Genomic DNA, 15,130 nt, shown 5'->3' on the forward strand with positions numbered 1-15,130 from the left:
CATGTATGTAGGTATGTTAGGTCGTGTTACAATTAATTTGCACAATTTACAGGCTTTTGACTTTAGAAGCATGACACGTGCAGCTTGTTTAGCATAAAAATAAATAAAATCATGGGAGTAAAAAGTGTCTGATATATACTTGAAGTTTGAATACTTCACGCAATTACATCCTAACATACATACAAATGGTTACATGTATATACATATACAAATATATATGTATGTATGCATATATGTGTGTAATATGAAAGAAATTCTTATTTCTTGAGTAGCGAAAAATGTATTAATAAAAATCATTTTCTACCTGATACATCCTTTCAGACGTCGCTTCTCATTCAAGCAGAAGACATCAAAGTGAAAATACTTATTAAATGGCTGGCCCGGACCTTTATTGCTCTAGCTATAGCTGGGCTATACACTTGCACACACACACACAAACAGAAAATACATTGTCATACCACTTTTAAATAAGCAACAGAATATTAAGTATACGACACATGAGCCAAAAACTCCGCTTATTCACCTACATGCTCATGCTCACACTTTCTCTCTCTCTCTCTCTCTTTTCCGCTCACTCATCTCGCGCTCTCTGTCCATTTATCTCTTAGGCTTAACGCCAAAAGGAAAAATCTCAATACAAAAGATTTTTGCTTGGAATGAAGAGCAGTAGAGAGATGAGAAGAAAGACAAATATCTTTTCATTGTGTGTGTGTGCAATAAAAGAGCAACAGAGAAAAGGGCAAACCAGCTTAGGAATTGAGCGTGTAATTTTCTTGTCTCGGTTCAATTTTTTTTTTTTTTTAGATTTTGTCTTGTCTTTTTCGATGCCTTTTTTTTTGTTTTTGTTATTGTTGTATTATGTTTACAATGCCAATGGACTTTAGGCTTCAGCTTTAGCTTTGACGACTCATATTTATACTCATGTGTGTGTGGAAGTATATAAATGTGTGTCTTTGGGGATCGCCATTTGTGTGTATTGTCTGGGCCAAAAGGGGGAAATGCTATCAGTTTATTGTTTGCTTATATTTAGACCCCATCGTGAAGTGATTGCAATTTCCATTGTCACTATCAGCTAATGACAAAAACAAAAATGAGACTTCTTGACTTTTATCCATGGCATAATAAATTGACCAAACAGATTTCATAGTTGACCATTTTTTAATCAATATTTTTTCATCCAGATTTAATCTACTCTTTTAGCCTTTATTAATCAATTTCTCATCTATAAACTTTTATTTGACTTTTGCATGTTCTGTGGCAATTTTGTTTTTCAAAAATTGCTTAATATAATTTAGAGCTTAGAGCTGCAATTTTATGACCTGGCCCATTACTTCTTTTACTGCCATCAAAAAGTATTTGATTATCATTCAGAGTGGGTGCATATTACAAAATTTTATTACACCGAAAGCAATTTAGGATCAACTTAGATTAAATTGAATCAAATTGCACAATCATACTTAATATTGCATCTGAGACCAATTCTAAAAGAACTTAGCTACAGTTTTAGCTAGATTTTATTGAATTAGATAAACTTTTTCTCTTTTAAACTACTAAAATGTTAATTTTGTGTGTGTTTTTTTATGTGTTTTATTAGCTATACCCAATGACATTTTCAGCTAGGTGATGAAGTATTTTCTTGTATATGTCTACAATCTGCCATTTGTTTAGGCTATAGAATGCTTCTTGAATATAAATTATTGGCTGAGATTTGTGTGTCCAAATTGAATTTTTTGGCATTGACGAAGTCAATATGTTTCATATTCTTCTTTGTATTGATTGAAGAGAACTTTACTTGTTAAATTTTATTTATGTAAGTATACATTGAAGTTAATGATGTAATTCAATTCGTTTAACAAAATTCTGAATTGAATAATTTTGTATGTCTAAAATTTAATTGACTCACGAAACTTACTTAACTGCAAATAATTTTTTTTGCTTATATTTTATTTCAGGGTTCTACTCTGTTTCCTGTTTTTACGAGAAGTGCCATAATGACTTAATGATCGGGAAGAGCAAGTAAGGTTTTCAAAAACATTTTTTCGAGTTTATTATACCAGGTTTAATCTTTAAAATTTCCATTTAACTTTGATATTTTCTATTTCGGTTTGCTACATGTGATGTAAATATACTTTTTGAGGCGTTTCAGTCAAACGATCTTGAATATTTCATTAACTTTAGTAATTTTAATTGATAATGACAATATCTACATCTTAACCGTCTTATATGTATCTATATGAAGATTCATTTATATACCATCTCAAGTGTACTACGCCCTCTTTATACTCCCCAGACCCTCGGATCTCATCTCGAAATGACCAACTTTGACAACTTTCAGTATCTACATTGTCATACTCCTTTTGAATTTTGCTCAAGTTTTATTACTCGCTAATTGTCTGTCATTTTACCCTCATACTTTTATAGTCGATTATCATAGTTAACTCGTTGAAGCAAATTCATTATATTATCGCTGCTGAAGCATAAATTCTGCATTATTGAATTAATGGCCATTTGAGAAGTTATCAAGTCCCTCTGTTCCAGTTAATATTCCAAGTAGAAGCTCATTAAATAATGTTTTCTATCCTTTTTGGCCAAAAGTTGTGAGTGGGGGTGTAAATAAATTATAAGAAAATTTTATGCTAATTTCAAAATGAACTTGACCTTGAAAGATTGATGGAGAGAAAATTAATTTTCCAAAATATACAAAAAGCTAACACAAAGATTGCTCAGGCTGTAAACTTTTTGAAGAACTTTGGTACCAAAGTCAAAAGCTAAGACAAAGTTGGTGTAACTTTCCTCATATGCATTTTCAATTTTCATTAATTTTATTCTTTAGATATATATATATTTTGCTCATTGTTTCTTACCTCATTAAGCAAAAATAAGACAAGCGACTGGACACTTTTTCAGACAGCATGAAAAGGGGCAAAAGAAAAAAAAATGAAGTAAGTAAGTCGTCTCGCCGACTTAGGTATACCATACACCAGTAAAGCAAATATTTCAACTTTGTTAAACAAGTGCATTTTCACATGCTTCTTACAAGCATATCTTAGTACTTATCTCGCTCACTCAATCATACGAGCACCCTAGCGCCCCCACCAGCCAACGGCCAACTCCGGCCTTATGGAAAAACGTTTATATGCATAACTCGACTGTTTTTTGTCCGATTTTGATCAAATTTGGTATTTTGCTAGATATTCAAATTATATTTAAGTGTGCCAAAATTGATTGCATAAGGTAAAAAAATACGGGAGATAATCAAGTTTTTCAAATTACGGGGGCGGAAAAGGGCGTGGCAAAATTTTTATATATACAAAATGTGTGCACTTACTAAGCGAATATACATACCAAATATGGTGTCTCTAGCTGGAATAGTTTTTGAGATAAACGCTTTTTTTAAATTGCGGGGGCGGAAAGGGGCGTGGCAAAAATTTGAAATAAACTTGATCACTCTACATACTACACGAGTCTACATACCAAATTTGGTGGCTCTAGCTCTTACAGTCTCCGAGATCTAGGTGTCTAGATCGACTCGGTTGGTGATCCTGATCAAGAATATATATACTTTGTGGGGTCGGAGATGCTTCCTTCTGCCTGTTACATACATTTTGGCGACTTTAATATACCATTTCACCCTATGGGTGTATGGTATAAAAAGGAAAAAGGAAATTATGGCAAATTAACAAGATGCTCTGGCATTATTACAAATTCATAATATCCTTTTCTCCATGGGCTCCTATTTACAGGACACGTGTGCACACAAATGAATAGACTCCCTTTCTTACGCACTCACACAGACACACAACACAACAACAAAAAAGAACACAAGAAAAAAGAAAAAATTAGGAACCGCAAAAAAAAGGGAATCCACACATTTCGGCGAATTAAATGTAATTGTAATAAATGTTTATGGTTTGCCCTTAGGTGACATTTACCTTTAGGTAAGGGAAAGAGAAGACGTTTTGTATTTCTATCTTCCCTTCCCCCGTTGTTTAATAGAAGGAAAATGAATTTAATTTTAATTCTATTTTTGAATTTCTTTTTGGTAATTATATTTTTGGGGTTTCCCCTTTCTTTTTATCTTCTTTTTTTTTGTCTCTTTTTCAATAAACTTTGTATAGGTAAATCGCCTTATCAGTTTTATTTTTCCTTTTTTTGAATATTCTTAAATACTTGGTTGCCCGTTTTGAGCCGTTTGAGTTTAGGGAGCCGAGCAGCCTAACCGTTTGAGTTCGCGTTATCAACTGAGGACGAAGGCCTGTCTTCGGCAAAGAAAGTGCCACCGCGTTTTGAAGCCAAGTTAACTTGAGGCGGCCAAAACACAACACGTTCGAATCGAACATGTTGGCGTGGCCGTGCCAAGTCAGGGCAAGGAAAAGCATGGAAATTTATGTTTATGAGCGAAATGAAAAATTAGCCCAAACACTCTTGTTTCGAGCCATAAGCAATTAAGACATTTTATGCCTTTAAATTAAAAATTAATTTGCCAAACAAAAAGTTTCACTCCGAATTCCAGCACAAAGAAATGAAAATCCATATTAAATGCATAACAAATGTAGCCGACCTTAAGTTACCCTACATCCTGCCTCTTCTGTCTTTCACACAACCTTCTTACTGTCTCGAAATAATGGACAATGGCAAGTTAAAGGACATTTGATGTGCAACCTTTTAGTGTTTGAGTGCAGGGAGGCATCTGGCTAACGCATGTCTATCTACCGTATGTTCAGCTTAACTAAAGCTGACTTCAAGCTAACTGTAGGGCAAATTGCAGAAAGCAATTCACCTCTCTCTTTTCAAGGACGAACTGGGCACACTCACACACACACACACACATATGCTAAACTGGAAGGCCTAGCAACTTGCAACTGAACATTGGTAGCGAAAAATACCAGTAGCAGATGCAATAGCAAGGGCCAAGAAAAAATGTTAAAAGAAGGGCCCCTAATAAACTAGTCTGCACTGCCAGATAGGAATCGGGGCTGAATGCCAGCGAAAAATGTTTCACAAATCACCAAAAAAGCCTCGAAAGCAGACAACAAAGCAAGGCCAGAAGCAAAATATCTAGATCTAGCTATTATTAACTAGTACTCAAATCGAATAATACTCTTTCTTTCAATATGCCCGACAGTTTTGGCTGCTCGGCTACAGGGTAACATTATACATCAACATTGAAGATACTTTTTCGCTTATCATGTCACTTCCAAGTCATAAACTTTAAAAGGCTTCCCGGAAGTCTGTTTACGCCTTCGTTTTTTTTTTTCTTCATTTTTGTATACAAAATTGATTGAGTTTAAAATATGAGAGCAGGGTAAAGCTGTCAAAAAAAAAAAAAAAAAATAAGAAAACAAAATTGAAAAAGCAAGCATACCAAATTTCCACACATACATAAGTCATAAATAACATATTGTCAACTGAAAACCGACAGCCAAAACTAAGGAGTAAAAAATAAAAAATTGTCACTGCATACATATATATGAAATCTGTTAAGTGCTTGACAATTTTTTGATGACTCCATCCACTTTGTTCGTCAGCGTTTCTCTTTCTGCCTTTGGTTTGGTTTGGTTGTTGTGTTAGTTTTTTTCCTGCCAAAGGAATTAACCGTGCAAACTGCTTAATTCCCTTCTGGGGGTCTCAATTATAAAATATTCCAACACGTGTGAGCATACATTAACATTGTTTTGTGGTAAGACCCTTTTTCCAATTTTCTTCTCAACCTAGTAGACACAGCACGTAAGCCCTCAAAAAAAAAAAAAAAGAAAAAAAAATATGAAAGGCAAGCAAAAACAAAAAAAACTCGGGAAAAAGGGACAAGTTTCTTTGATTACTTGGGGGAGTTTCAATGGGATGTTCCCAGAAAATTGCTTTCATTCTATTCAAATAAAATATTAAATGTCGTCTGGCTGGGCCTTCATATATACATACATGCATAGGACATATTTATATTTCAATACAGCTATATTATTCTATATTCAAGAGCTGTCAATAAAAATTGGCAACTGTAATGCCACCTGTTGACCAGCTAAAGTGATATCGATAAAAAGGTGACAAAATACTCGCTCTCTCTCTCTCTCACCTTTCTTACATACAATTATATTTTCTTGCCTCATTTTAATAGGTATGGCCATGGGCATGATAAATAAAGCAAACTATTTCGTATGATTAAAATGTCTGGACATGCATGTAATTGCAGGTTGAAACAATTAATTATTAATTATTCAAAGAGACCACTTAAAGAGACTCTTAAACTATAATTAACTTATGAGCATTAAAATCTATTTACAAATAGAAATAAATTTGGACTTTTATCTGCTCCAGTTTCTCCTCTAAAGAAACTTAATAGGTACTTATAGATTTCTGTATTACAAAAACCTTTCGAATTAAGTTTCCAAATCTAATGTAATTATGGTAAATGGTGAAAAACAGATTTCTCTAGATTTTGTGGCAGTTCCGATCTTAGGGTATCTGGTGGGTCGTTAGCAAAGTTAGCTCCGATTATGGCCGACACTTGTTGTTTAAGCCACAGCATTTGACATTCAGTAAAATGAAAAAGACGAGAAAGATTTTCAAGTGGCAATCGGTGATGTTGAGATGGTGATGTTGATGTTGATGGTTTTGGCGTGTCTGGCATGTCTCGCCTCTCATCTACATCTTCATTTTGATTCTCTTTTCTCTGTGTTCCAGGTAAGAGCAGCCTCATCACATCATTTAAAATTGCGCATAATAATTTGTATATGCGTGTGTGTGTGTGTATTTTCTAACACATATACAAATTGTAAATGGTTCGTTTGGTTGGTCGCCTGGCTGGCTGCCAGGTGCAAAATGGCAGAGGCGGGATTCAAGCTCCTTCAAAAAAGGCACAAGCAGATTGTGTTTATTAGATTGAAACATTTTCTGTATTTTTATATGACGATGTAATTGTGCGTTTGTGTGTGTGTGTGTGTGTGTGTGGGTGCGTAAGTAGATATATTTTTGTATGCATGTATATAAAAATTGATTTTGTTTTCATTTCAATGTGTGAGTAGGCAAAATATGTTATGCTGCTTGTGGCATTTAGCATTAAGTATTTCATTTCAAATGAATGCCAAGTGGTAGAAAATATATTAAATTACAAAACACAAACACACACACACATCCACATACATACATATATACTAAGAAACAAATAAGCACACACGCATATAAAAGGTGAACAAAAATGTAATTAAAGCAGTGGTAAAATATTTGTGTGTTGGCTAAATAAAAATCCTTTTAGATTACTTTGTGCCATTTTCTATGAAACAGAAATAGTTTCTGTTTCCACAACCCCACCGCAATAATAAAAGACTGTGGCTTATAGTTCTTTTGTGTGGTTTCATTTTGGTCACAAGCCACCGGGCACCACTTACCTTCTATATTTATACATACATATGTACACACATGTGTGTGATTATATAGATGAAGCAGACGTATATATGTGTATATGCAGGAGCAATCTTTCATCCATAAATCACATGTATATGTTTCTTAGTTCTTATCAAAGGCCACATTACTTGCATCACTAAGCATTTGTTGAAGCAATTCAAGTGCATACAGATTTTGTATTACAGTTCAAGGAACTTCTTTGGCTTAAACTTTAACCCCCCCCCGGGAACGATATACTGCCTTACACAATGTGGATACAATATATACTTACTTACTATGGATGCGACCTATATCACCAGTTAATCAGCATATTTAAATGCACAGAAAAATCAAAAAAAAAAAAAAAAATAAAAAGGACGAGCACAAGCAAAAACCATTTACACGTGCTTCATGCACGCCAAAAAAAGAAAAGGGACAAAAATGCTGTTACAGGACATCAACATCAGCAACGTCATCATTAGCATTATCATCATCATCAGCATGACCATCATTTTTGTATCTAATTTATTGGCATTCGTCAGCCCAAAGAGGGAGAGAGAGAGAGGGAGACATATGGATGTCTGATGGGGTCTAAGGAGAATATTAATAAATATTCAATGCGAACAACTAATTGTTGACCAAGCTTGTTGGACTAGTAGACATAAATATTTATGGGGTAAGTAAGTTTGAGTAAGTGTTAAACCTACACACACATACATATGTACATACAAACATACGTCTAATGTCAATGTCTAGAGTTGCTTAATTGAACAACTAATGATGATTGTTTTAACGCTCTCTGGCAATTGACTAATGATACGGTCATAGGTCAGCCAAAATACATTTATTCAGTCACTTAATAGCTCTATTAATCCATATTAAATTTAAATTGAAAACCTACATATACCTATGTCGAATCAAATGTAAGATAAATATTTATATCTTATGCGTCTGTTTTATTTGCTTTAAACTGAACTGCTTACAAATCGAACTTTGCTCTTGGCACACAAATCCTTGACTTTGGCTACTGTATATTACTTGAATTGGAATTGAAATTCAAATATGCACACAATGAAGGCGATTGAATTTAATTGTATAGTCAAGTATCAAATATCTTTGGAATGTCTGTATCAATGGCATATGGCATGGCCATCACAAACTACCAAATAGACATTAATTAAACTGGCTTTCATATTAATTAGTCTCATTATTAGTTGGAAATAATAGCCACAACCTTGCTTAACAACCAATGCTCCACAAGTTACAAATACTTTATACAGATAGCGAAGAAACCAAAAAATATTTAATTTCCTTTTGTTATAATTTCAATTTAAAGTTGTCTTCGTCTTTCTTCTCTGTCAAAAAAAAAACTTGAAATACATCAACGTATTCCCTTTGCAAAACTTAAATAAATATCAAGGTAATAAAATATCTTCCCCCCAGTTTTCAACTAAAACAAAAATTCATTGGTAATTTATCTAAATATATAATACTACATATACACACACACACAAATATATACATATATATTTGTAACTACCTTGCGCAATTGTCCTCCTGTCTATCATTTATTTTACTGTCCAAACAATGTCCTTGACGAAATGTTTCTCGAGCAGCTTTATTCCATGTTTTTTCTCTTTCTATTACATTTTCTTATCACAAAAGTTTACAATTCGTTGAGCAAAGACTCTAATGTCAGTCATTAGTTATGCCAATGTGTATCAGTTTGCCCATTTTGCCCCATTCAATCAATATAAATGCCAAAGTGCATTATATAATGGGATTATGTTGCTTGAAATAGTTTTAATTAAAACATGACCAAAAGGTTTTCGATGGCTTTGCGTCGTGTCGGAGTCCGTTTTGGGTGAAAATCAAAGTGTAATTCAATCTATTAGCAGCAATTTCTGCAAGCATCTGGTAAATGGCAAAGTTGGAAATTCGAAACTTTGACAAGCACAAAAAAACACAAACAACCAAACAAAAAAAAAAAAAAACAAAATGACAAAATAACCAAAAAACTTTACTCCAGACAAACAGACAAAACATTTGCATTAACTAAAAATAGAAAAAGAAAAAACCAAAAGCAAAACTTTTATAAGAAGTCAGTTAAAAACAAAAGATATAAACCAAAGCTTAATCAATCCGCACGACTCGAAGGTTAGATACCCTTGAAAAAGATACTAAGATTCATATAGAGTAAAAGTATTAAATGTAAAAAGCTTAAAGCGAAACAAATTTTCTTGTGTTAACATTATTTTGTTATGTGGATAATATAATAAACTTAGTGCAAAAATCAAAATATGTCTAACTCATTGCTCAAATTAAAAGTTTTCGTCTCTACACGAAAATTCTATACCCTTCTCTTATATTATTTATAGATGCATGTCTGCTGCAAAGTTGGTTATATATAAACCAACTAAAATATTTATAATGCTTTCTTTTGCATAATGTATATACTCTTACTTTAGACAGGGTTGACAACAAAAATGTCAAAAAATTGCAAATAATTGGTGTTTATTGTCTTTTGTCTTATTCCTCTCAACAAAACAACAAAAAAATCCGCAACCCATACCAGCCCACTCCACACCGCCATTCCATTTCGCAATCTTTTGGAAAATTTTGTGCGTTCAGACATTTTCAAGGGTTGAGCCAAAAAAAAAAATGAAATTTGCATAGTCTTTGCAAATATCTTGTTGAAAATTTGCAATTTTTCAATAAAAGTCACTAAGAAGAGGAAAACAAGTGGAAATGTTTACGCGGTTGAGTGCCTGTTTGACATGTTACAAAAATAAAGAGCGCGAGCCAAAGATGTCACAAGTTATTTGGGGTTCGAATTGAACGGGGCCGCAGTGAGAGGAGGGTGTGGGGGTGGCTATAAGCAATGATATGGAATCTGAAACCTGTTGAAAGTGAAAAGAAACAAAAAAAGAAATCTCTATATAATTACAGTCAGTGAACTCCCATTTTAAATTCTATCTGTTCCTTGAACTTTTACTCCAGCAAACAAATGACTAAAGTTGAACAAAAGCCAAGTCAATGTCAGTCTCAGTCTCAGTCGTAGTCGGCCTCAGTCTCAGCCTCAGTCTCTGCTATCCCCACCTACAGTTTCCCACAGGCTTCCCCCCTGTGGACCAATTTAAGGTCGATGTTGTTGATGCTTAGCCGCTTCATTTTGCTTGGTTTTTCGTTTTTGGTTTTTTTTTTATTTTTTATTTTTTTCTTATATTTTTAAGTTCCATGTTTCCATTGGACAGGACCAACATCAAAAGGCAAACTAATTGAATATGTCTTTTTCCCTCTCGCTCTCTCTCTCTTTCACTCTCTATCATTCTTTGATCCGGAAATGAGACATAGAAAAAAATGAGTAGGAAGTTAATCATATGATTAAATCTTAGCCAATCAATGGAATTTCTCAATTTTTGTTATTTGCCCATATAAGTAGACTATATTTATTTTTAGAATTTTTTGTTAGCTGGAAAAAAAATTAAAAACAAAAAAAAAAAAACAAACAGTTTAATTGCCTGGAAATGAGAATGAAAAAAAAATAATAAACTTAAAAGAACCTAACAACTTTTTTTTTTGTTGTAAGTAATTTTTGTGTTAATTCCCCATATATCAATTGGATGTCTAGACTAATCTCACCCTAAGTGTAACACTTGGCAAATGTAATTAAAGTAAGATACACAAATACACACACAGAGAGAAAGAACAGAAAACAGAGGAAAACGCAACTAAGCTTAAGGCCATCTCTGGCTAAAATGTTCTAACAATTATTAGCTGCTGCTTAAAATATAAAATTCCGTTCAGTTTTAATACTCCCTCTCTCTCTCTCTTTCTCTCTCTGACTCACTCTCACTCGCAGTGTCAGGTAAACAAAAGGTAATTAACAGCTGGGCAATTAATGTAACTGGGTGGCAAGGTAAATGAAATTCACATTTAAACACAACTTAAACTAAGAGAACCCAAAGCAAGTGTACAACTTTGTCTAAGTCCCATAAACTAAGTAAATACAAATGAACTTTGACAGCACTAAATAAGTGCAGCTGGCAAAGTGAATATAAATGTATATCTACATATATGTATATACATAGATAACCCTTATAGCATTAGATTTATATACATACATACATATGTATGTACATAAATATATTGTCAAAGCACCAGCAACAAGAAAAACGCATTTAAAATGCTTGTTCCACCAGCAGGGTCATATAAATAGGTAGTACATTCGTGCTACCCAGTCTCCTCATCGAGAAAGCGACAAAAAAAATATGACTTTCATTCATATAATTTGTGGGTGCTTGTTGCAACAGTGAGCTTTGCCTAAATGAGATAGACACAAACACCGGCTATCTATGTATATATACATATGTATATACTTTAGTGATTAACGCTTTAGACTCATTTTTCTAGGTAGCTTAGGTTGGCACTAAGCCACTTGTTCCCCTGACACTGGTCAGCGAGAACAAGTTGTTTCCAAAGATAAATGGTTATCGATTTGTCTCGATGCCCATTGTTGAACAAGGCTTTAAGTTAATATTGAAGTATTACGGCAAGGATCAGAAGCCAATAGCAAATATATCAACATTAATGTCTTGAGTGAGTCGTGTTTGATTTTCTGGAGGAACAACAGAACAAAATTAATATACTTTTCCTTGTATAACATGACCCTATAATTTTAATACAAAAAAGGTTTCTAAATAAAAGGAAATATTTGTTAACACATTATGAATGAATTCGACTTGAAACAAAATCTACAATTCGATTCTCATTAAATATTTACATAATGTAGTTAACAAATTCCTTTTATAGTTGACAAATTGGTTAAAAGTAATTTGTGTGGAATCCTCTTAAGGTGTGTGATGCAACTTTGGTTTTGCAACTAATTAAAACCTTTGGAAATAAGTTAATAATGATGTAGGGTTAAGCAACTCTGTCACAAGTTATTACTGTGGGCACATCCTTTATTCTCATTTTGTAGCTTAGTTCCGGAGATGTAACGTTTTCCAGACATTGCGACCTTTAAAACGCATGTAAAATTACCGTAACACATTTTCTATGTGTTTGTAAATGGAAAGGTAAGAGTTGTCCTTGTCGTTGTCGTTGTCGTTGTCGCAATCCTTTGCTTTTGACTTTGCTTTTTTGCGCTTTACCAAGGATAATTAAGGTTCCTTTAAGACGACAACGACAACGACGACATGGTTAGAAGAAGGAGGCATATATATATGTGTGTATATACATACATATATAAATTGTAACTAGTGAATGGATGGGAATGTTGGCGAGTCAACTGCTTTCAAAGACCTTTTGCTCATTGTTTGTTTCTTTATTCGTGTAATTTCCTGGTTGGGGCGAGGCAGCTGTAATAATACCAAAAGAACACCCATTTAAGTGGCCACCTTATGCGACTTTAGGCAAGAAAAAAAAAAACAAAAAAGGTGTTGACGTAAGACCCCGTCACAAAAGATAGGCAAGAAAATGCCATGCCATGCCAGCAAGTGGAAAATTTTTGGTGAAAAATTCAAGTTTATTATTATTTTGATATAAACTTTACATAAAATTGCTATTAATCGGCAAAACACCCTACAAAGACACACACACACACAGAGAAACACAAATGTAAATAAATGAACCAAATAGGCAAACCTCTCATAAAGATGCTAAAAAAAAAATAAAAATTAAATAAACAAATTCATTGATAATTTCTTTCATATAGACTCAATAAATTGCTCAATTGCCAAACAAATAATAACAAGATAGAGAAAATTATATAAAAATTTTGTTGAATTAAAAATAATGATTTCGTTTTATTTATTATGTATTTTAGATTTAAATATTGTATGCTTAGCAAAATAAACAATAAATCAGTTTGATTTAAAATGCAAACACAAATTACTGTAAACTAATAACTTTCATTAAACGCATTTGTATTCAAATTGAAGAGAAATTAGAGAACAATTAACATTCAATTTATACACTATCAAACTTATAAGGTTGAACTATGTATATATGCCAGTTATGTATATTCCAACATTCTTTCTTATTTATTTTCAAAACACATTAATTTAGTTCCCATATTCGTTTAAATATGAAAAATATCTTTCATTACACACGACTTCCTTTTCGCCAAGATCAAGTGGCGGTAAAGCTTATTTTTTAAACCATATCTACATTTTATATATTAAGAGGACTGGGTTTTTAACTCTCTTGGCTTACCTCTAAATTCCTTAAGTTCATCAATAATTGAGTGGATAAAAATGCCTTAAGAAAAAACAAACAACGGGCAACTGGAAAAAAAACGTTAAAAAAAAAAACGAGAATTTCGTTTTGTTTTGTTTTTTATTTTTTGCTTGCACTGCAAAATCTTTTTTAATTAAACACTTTTCCGGCGTTGTGCATAGATAGAGAATGTTTGAAATGTATTGGTTATGGATGGGTTTTAGTTTTCTCGAATATATTCTTGTTGGTAGTTTTTTGTTGGTTCTTTTCGGATCGCGAGCAACCGTACATTGAAAGCGCACAGAGGCAACTAACTGATGTTCCGCAGGTCTATGAAAAAAAGCTGAACGCAAAAAAAAATAATGTTTTTGCTTTCGGTTGTTGCGGCGTCTATTGATTCCATACACAAACAGGCGGGCAGGCGTGCGCGTACACACACATACACAGACTACCACATGCATATGAGAGTAAGAGATAGAGAGGCAAAGGCACTGAGAGCTTCAGATTCCGAGCTCCAGTTCGCCAATTTACCCCTCGCACAGATACTTTATCTTTAACGCTTGCAAAGAACACGCATACGTCATGTTGTACGACGTTGGTTATTTTTTTTTTTTTTCGCGAACTAAGAAGAAGTAACATTTTTGCAGGTGCAGCACACAAAAATGTACGTAAACGTAAATATTCTTAATCAATTTCTCGTAATAAAAACCAATAAAATCACACCACAATGTGATTCTAACAACAGCAGCAACAACAACAACAAAACAAATCGTTCAAATTGACTAAGGGAGAAGTTGAAAGAAGGTAAAGACGAATGGTGATGGTGGTGGTGAAGTAACAGCAAGGGGGACAAGGGGGCGGTGTTAATGGCAATGCCAATGTTTAAGGGGTACGAGGGGTGGAGTCTGGGCGTGTCTGCTGCCACCCACCCACATAGCTAGATTTTTCGTATATTCGGTTTTATGAACTTGTGATAAGTGAAATTTTGTTGGCATTATTGTTGTTGCTGTTGTTGTCTGTTTATTTTATCCATTTGTACGATAAAATATTTATCACTTCCAAAATAATGTTTCGCTTTTGTTCTTCTATCACTAATTGTATTAGGACTTGGTAATTTTATTTAAGAAACAATTAGAATTCGATTAGTGTCGGTAGTTGGATAGTAAATGCCATAAAATGATTCGAAAATTTTTTCTTTCTCAATTTTTAAAAACTTTTCCAATTGATTTAGACGTAGAAACAATTTGGGGTAAAAATATTTGCCGATTGAAATGTTTGTTTTATGCTCTAAGTAAACTGTTAGAAAGTTCATTTCGAATAATTTAAAATCTATAAAGATTTAAAAGGAATTTATGCTAAATATATAAACTAACTAAGTTGTTTAAACTAAATTTTAAAAAATTATGTATTTATTTTGAAAATTATGAATTGATCTATGATTAAATTCAATGCTAGATTTTGGCTAGTATTTTACGAAATAATTTTGTTAACTTTTTTTCTAGTGTATTTTGAATCTCACAGCTAGTTGAATTGT

Source organism: Drosophila willistoni, assembly GCF_018902025.1.
Source record: "Drosophila willistoni isolate 14030-0811.24 chromosome XR unlocalized genomic scaffold, UCI_dwil_1.1 Seg144, whole genome shotgun sequence".
NCBI classification, from domain to species: domain Eukaryota; kingdom Metazoa; phylum Arthropoda; class Insecta; order Diptera; family Drosophilidae; genus Drosophila; species Drosophila willistoni.